The following is a 6,263-nucleotide window of genomic DNA, read 5'->3' on the forward strand; positions in this document are numbered from 1 at the left end:
CAGTGCTGGTCACGATGGCCTGTTGTCTGTCAACACCTCCGGGGTCAGGGTGAAAGGCTGGAGGCCCTGGAGCTCCTCACAGCAAACCAAAGTGCATCAAAGGTGAGGAGGTTTGTAGTTTTCTATTGTCAATTTTAGACTTCCAGCTTTGGTGATGCAGTGGTTAGTGCTGTCGCCTCATAGCAGGAGGGTTCCAGGTTCAAGTCCCAGTCTGGAGGGCAGCCGTGGCCCCGAGGTTGGAGAAGCAGCTTGTGATCGGAGGGTCGCTGGTTCAGTTCTCCCACCGGACGGGTGTGGTGGAGTGATTAATGTGAAAAATGCCCCAACCCCCCCATGCCCATGAGCAAGGCACTTAACCAATGTCACTCCAATTTGCTCCCCGGGAACTTGATGCTGCCCACTGCTCCTGTGTGTGTCTCACTGCATGTAATTTGCTGGGTGTTGCATGTGTGTTCAACTAAGGATGAGTTAAATGCAGAAGACGAATTCAGTGTGTGTATGTAAAAATATTATACTGCCAATAAAACTGATTCCTCTTCTTTCTCCTCCTGCATTTTGAGCCACAATCAGCTTTACCGCATACTTGTCTCTGTAGCTTCTGCGAGCTCTTCAGGACGTTCCGACAAGATGAACTTCACAAGGACAAAAGTCCCATACAGCGCAGAGGAAGAGCGTGAGACATATGATACCCTAAACTTTAACACAATAAACATCGACCTTTAGGAGGAGGGTGACACAGAGGACAAGGACGAAGAGGAGGCAGCACTCGTAGGACGAGTAGGACGACGCTATGGAAGATAACTGTCTTACTTCAGTTTTGGCATTCTGAAGGTAATTGTAGTTTGTCTTATGTGCCTCGTAAAGTGCAGGGTCAAGCACAGTGCAGGGAATAGCTGGGAATTACTCTTCTTCACACCACGATGATCCTGTGCACAGTAAGCATCTGCTGTGCGTTTGCTCATTAGGTTGTTGATCTGTCAGGTGACCACATCATGCATGCGAGCATGCTTATCCCAGCTACGATAACAGAGCTGTTGCATATAGTCTCACATTTCTATGGAAAATGTACTAAATTTCATTCAACTCCACCCCAAAATGACTTGAATAGGTGGATTTAGTTTTATGTTACACTTTGAAGGCAGTTCAGCATAAACTGGCTGTAAATGAATGGGCCTCCACAGGAAGTTTCACAGCAGTTGAATCAAACCTATGAACACTGTTGCACTCAGATTACCTTTTTGTCGTAACAAATAACAAAACATGTTAGTTTTGCAGTTCAAGTAATTAAGCTCCAGTGAGATTTTCAAACAAGCAATCCACGAGTTTTAAAATATTTCCGTAGTTCCCAGTTTCTTTTCTTCGTCATTAACTGAACGTTTGCTGAAACACGACGTGCTGCAGGCTGGATGAGTCTGTGTCGTATTGTTTTCCATAGATTCGAGTACAGGCTGTGCATTTGGGTCTTCTCAGTTCACTGCCAGCTGGGCTACAGGGCTGGAAGATTGGGCAAATGCATTGGCAACGGGCTGAGTACCCTGGCTGTGTCTCGAGGGGGGCGATTTTTGTCATTTGAATTTGTAAATTTATTGATCTGCTTCCAAAAAACAAGTGAGAGCTGCTGCTCAGTGGGCAGCTGAGAGGCAGAGAGAGACAGCATGGAGAGCCAGCATATTTTCACTGCCGAACCAAGATGCTTTTGGTGAGTTTTATGTTGTGTGTTTATGAGTTAACAAAGGGGGAAAAAAAACGAGAGAAACTTGAATTCAGGCTGTAATTTCCTGTTGCAATGAGGGAAATCGGTGTTGCTTTTCTCCCTGTCAGATGCACAGCTGATGTACTGTTCTTAAAGTCAGGATGAAATTTAAAAAATAAGTAAATAAAATAATAAAAGTCTTTTAACCTTACCCCGCCCTCCTGAGGCCTCTTTGGCCCTGCCTACTGCACTGATAGTGCTGCTGGATCCAGAACCCTGTCCATGGCCCTGCCCGGATCCTGCTGCTCCTGCTCTGCACTGTTCTCTCTATCCTCCCTGTCTCTCCTCTCTCCCTCTCCTTTTTCTCTCTATCTCCCCCTTCTCCTGTCTTTCTCTATCTCCCTGTCTCTCCTCTCCCTCCCAGGCAGTCACATCAGAAGGCCGCCTACACCGAGTCTGGTTCTGCTCGAGGTTTCTGCCTGTTAAAAGGAAGTTTTTCCTCGTCACTGTCGCCAAATGCTTACTGAGTGTGGGGTTTCGCCCTGGGACCTGTTTCTCTCTGATTCTCTTCTCTTTTTTTTAATGTGTTGTTTACACGCCTGTAAAGCGTCTTGAGATAACTGTGTTATGAATTGGCACTTTAAATAAAATTCATTTGAATTGAAAAATGAACCCTGTTAGATCATATCATCAGTCATTGTGTTCCTATTTAACAATATATATTAAAATTAAAGTCAGGTTTTCTTCCTCTAAAGCAAAATATTAAGTGTGCTTACGTAGGCTTGACCGCTTCCATCTATTCATATCACGACATCCACCTGGCGCAGAGCTGAGGATCGTTCGTGGTTCCCAGCTGGCAGTGAACTCAGCAGCAGCACATTCCACAGTGTGCTCAGCTTTCATACAAATGATCATCCACGGGAGACTGATTACAAGCAAATGTTTATTTACATTCCCCTCAGATACCGAACAGCCACACAGCTGGACACAAACACATCATCTTTTGCTGTTTGTAGGCTTTCATCCAGTCACGATGCTCTCCCAGACAGTCAGAAAGAACACTGAGTGTCTCTGTGTCTGAGCGTATTATGACATTTTCACAACTAAGAAAAAGTGAATCAGTGGCCTCAGCTGACAGGCAGTTTGAAATCACAGATAGTGATCTTTGCTTTTCTCTCTCCTGTTAATGGGTGACACCGTGCAGTTCTAGTTTTGGTCATAAAATGTTCCAAAATAAAACTCACACTTTCTGTTCACTGGTAAGACCTTTCAATTCATCTGCACAGGAAACGAACAATTTTCTTGAAAAAGCGAGAATGTTCAACACTTAATTCAATGATTATCAAAACAGTTTGTTAAATGATTTTCCTTCAGTTGACTTAATTAGCCACCTGACAGACGGTTTCAGCAGCGTTTTCACTCAGCAGCGACTGGAGGCTGAATGCTGGAGGCTGAAGCGACGTGATGGCTGCTGTCTGTTTTGACAGGAGCGAATTGGTGATAATGGTTTGGTGTGGTTTCAGCTCAGCACTAACTGCAGCTGTGTTTCATACCAGGCACTGAGGATGGGGGACTCTGGCTTGGCACAGAAAGTGAAGTGGACATAATGCAAACCAGCCTGGACGTGGGCTGTAACTTATTGATTTCCACTAAAAGAGAGCAGTCTGCCCAGGTCGGACTAGGCTGCACATTAAAACAGATTAATGCAGTCATGCTGTAAGTTTCTCCAGGCTGGGACCAAGAGAGTGACAATGCATTTGTCATAAATCAGCTCAGTGAAGGAGAAGGCGGACTGATGGAAAGACAAAAAAGCAGAAGATCCCTTAATCATCACAAATGTATTGATCCAGACAAATGTGACATGAATAAATGTCCTTCTTGCCACTTTAAGATGATCATTTGTTATAACAAAAAGACTGTTTTGGCATTAATGTGTTTTCATTCCCAAAATGTGAAAATGTAGCGGTGAAAGCCTTGAGGTTTGTGTTTTTTCTAAAGGGGAGACGAGCCGTGAGAACCACCAAAACAGTCAGTCAGAGCAGTTCTCAGAGACACTTAATCAAATAAGAGCACGGAATATTCTGACAGTCTGGGGTCTCGACCACAAAGTGCACAACCCTGAGGCTGCCACACACACACACACAGACACACACACAGATCTGTTTTGAGGTATGGCTGTTGCAACATGGTGCCTAACAACACAAAAAGAATGGAGCTCAATCATTTGAGGCCAAGTACATTTCGCAGGAGAATGAATGTCAGATAAAATTTAGGCACCAAAACTCTTTGAATTGGGTTAGGAAAAGATCATGCTTTGGCTCACCTGATTCTGACTGAAAAACCTGATTTTGGTAGACGTACATGAGACCTGATATACAAGAGAGAAATCATGTGTTTTAACAACAAAAGCCATGCTTCCCCTAACCTGAACCTAAGAGCTCTTGTTGCATAAACGTACACTCCAGAGTCCAGAGTCTGAACTCTAACCTCAGCTTCTGGCATTTAAATCAACATAATCCAGGCTGCGATTGTGTTCTATATTATGTATTGTGTTTTTATAGACACTGCTGCATGTATTTGTTTTATGTAGATGTAATTTGGCAGCGAGGGTTGTTTTATTCGGAAAGACCAGCCTTTTTCAGATGTGTCTGGCACAAAGAATTGGGCTTGTGGGACAAATGGTGGCGTTGGTCGATTGTTATTTCATGCAGGTACGCGACACGGACGCTACTGAGTGAATTACAGCAGAAGTCGTTGTTGTGCTGTTCATTTAAATCGACATTCTGCGGGTTATGGTCACAGACAAAATTAAAGATTCTTCCAAGATCTGTCACTGTTTAAAAGACACAATCATGGGAGCCAAAGAAAATCTGTGTAACCACGCGAATTTGTGATGAATTTATCTCTTGTGTAGTAATATTTCTGGTGAAATCTTAAATCCTGCTCCGGGGGAGATTTAATAGCAGCTCATGCAGTCAACCTTAGCGTCGCACTACAGTTTATCATCTGCGCATTTGTTGCAGTTTACTTAATACACCCCAGCGTCTGCCAAGATGCTTTGTTTGGAATAACACAAACATCAATTAATATTCCAGACACGGTTTCATAACAATATCAGGCACAGAATGATTAAACGAAAACTTTTAGTTAAAAATAGTTAGAGTGAGTTTTCACTTGTTGTATCTAAAGATACCTGCTCCAGGAGCCATAAGAATGGGAAGAAAAGAGGACGTGAGGACACTGTGGTAGAGGGACAACGTCCACAGACAGAGGAGGTGAAGATGGATCAACAGGATGGGCCATCAGAACATCGGACTCCAACTCGGTTTGTTTCACGTTACCTTCCAACTGACTGGAAAGAAGGAAGGAGGAGAAGGTTGAGAGAAGGAGGGAGTGGAGGAGAGCTCAGGGATGAGGTCAGGAATGCAGACTCGGTCTCTTCTCAGTACCACCAGGGCGTCTCAGCTGCTGCCGACGGCCCGTTGAGCAACGTGTTGATGTATGGGGCGTTGCTGGATAACAGTGGATTGCCTGCTAGTCTTCCTGCAGGGCAGAAAAAAGCCACGAGAATCACTTTATGTGCAGTAGGTTTCCACTGGCTGCTGCTACAAAAGCACATCGGAGTAACTGAGCACTCACTACATAAACATATGTACAGCTGGAGAAACAGCTGCAGGTGCGGGGCACATTTGCAATATTTATACCTTGGGCATTGAATTCATCTGATTTTTTTTTTTTTTTGGTTGTTGACAGAAATCACACTTGCAAACATCTGGAAAAAAGTTCAGAATTTTCCCTGTTTCACATGTTAACAACAAACAGCAACAGGTGCCTTAAATTACTCGAAAGAATTCAGCTACAAAACACATTTTTCAACACGATGGTAGTCGGTCAAAGGCAGCAGCTTGTCTCCAATGACTCAATGACTTCCAGCAGGTCAGACCTCCTTGAACCTCGAGCGGTGTGAACCTAAACAAACCAAACTCAAAGATACAACAGAGTAAACTTGTCCGGTAAACTGTTTGCGCACCCACACAGCTTCGCACAGTGTCGCAGAGAGCCTCGCTTGCAGCTGCCGCGCCGACTCAAACAGGACTGAGACTCTACAGATGTGCTAACATCGCCATGACGACACTGTGGCGATGCTAAGCGGCCAGAACGTTTACAGCGTTGACCATTTTGAGCCAAACCCGCACACATTCCAGCGCTCCCTGATTACTGCTGAACACGAAGTACAGCTGAGTTCGCCAAAGTCATTAGAATTTGACATTTGGTGATAGGCCGAGTAAACGACCAACAGACTGACTGTACTGTGCATAAGCTAGGTTGAATACATAAATGCCTCGCAGTGTAAGTCCTGCTCTGTAGACGCTGGATTTCAGGGTTTTGTTCCAGGCTGCACTTGCTTGTCCTGGAAAAGCCTCAGAGATGGAGAAGAAGCTTTTGTCTTTCATCTCTGCACGCTGCTGATTCTGTTTGTGTTTCACGTTGGCCTGGATGCACTCAGTGTCCAGCAGACACCACCTGTCTCAACAGACTCGGCTCGGGGTGATGGGTGTGGACACATGTT

Source organism: Scatophagus argus, chromosome 5 (assembly GCF_020382885.2).
Source record: "Scatophagus argus isolate fScaArg1 chromosome 5, fScaArg1.pri, whole genome shotgun sequence".
NCBI classification, from domain to species: Eukaryota; Metazoa; Chordata; class Actinopteri; family Scatophagidae; genus Scatophagus; species Scatophagus argus.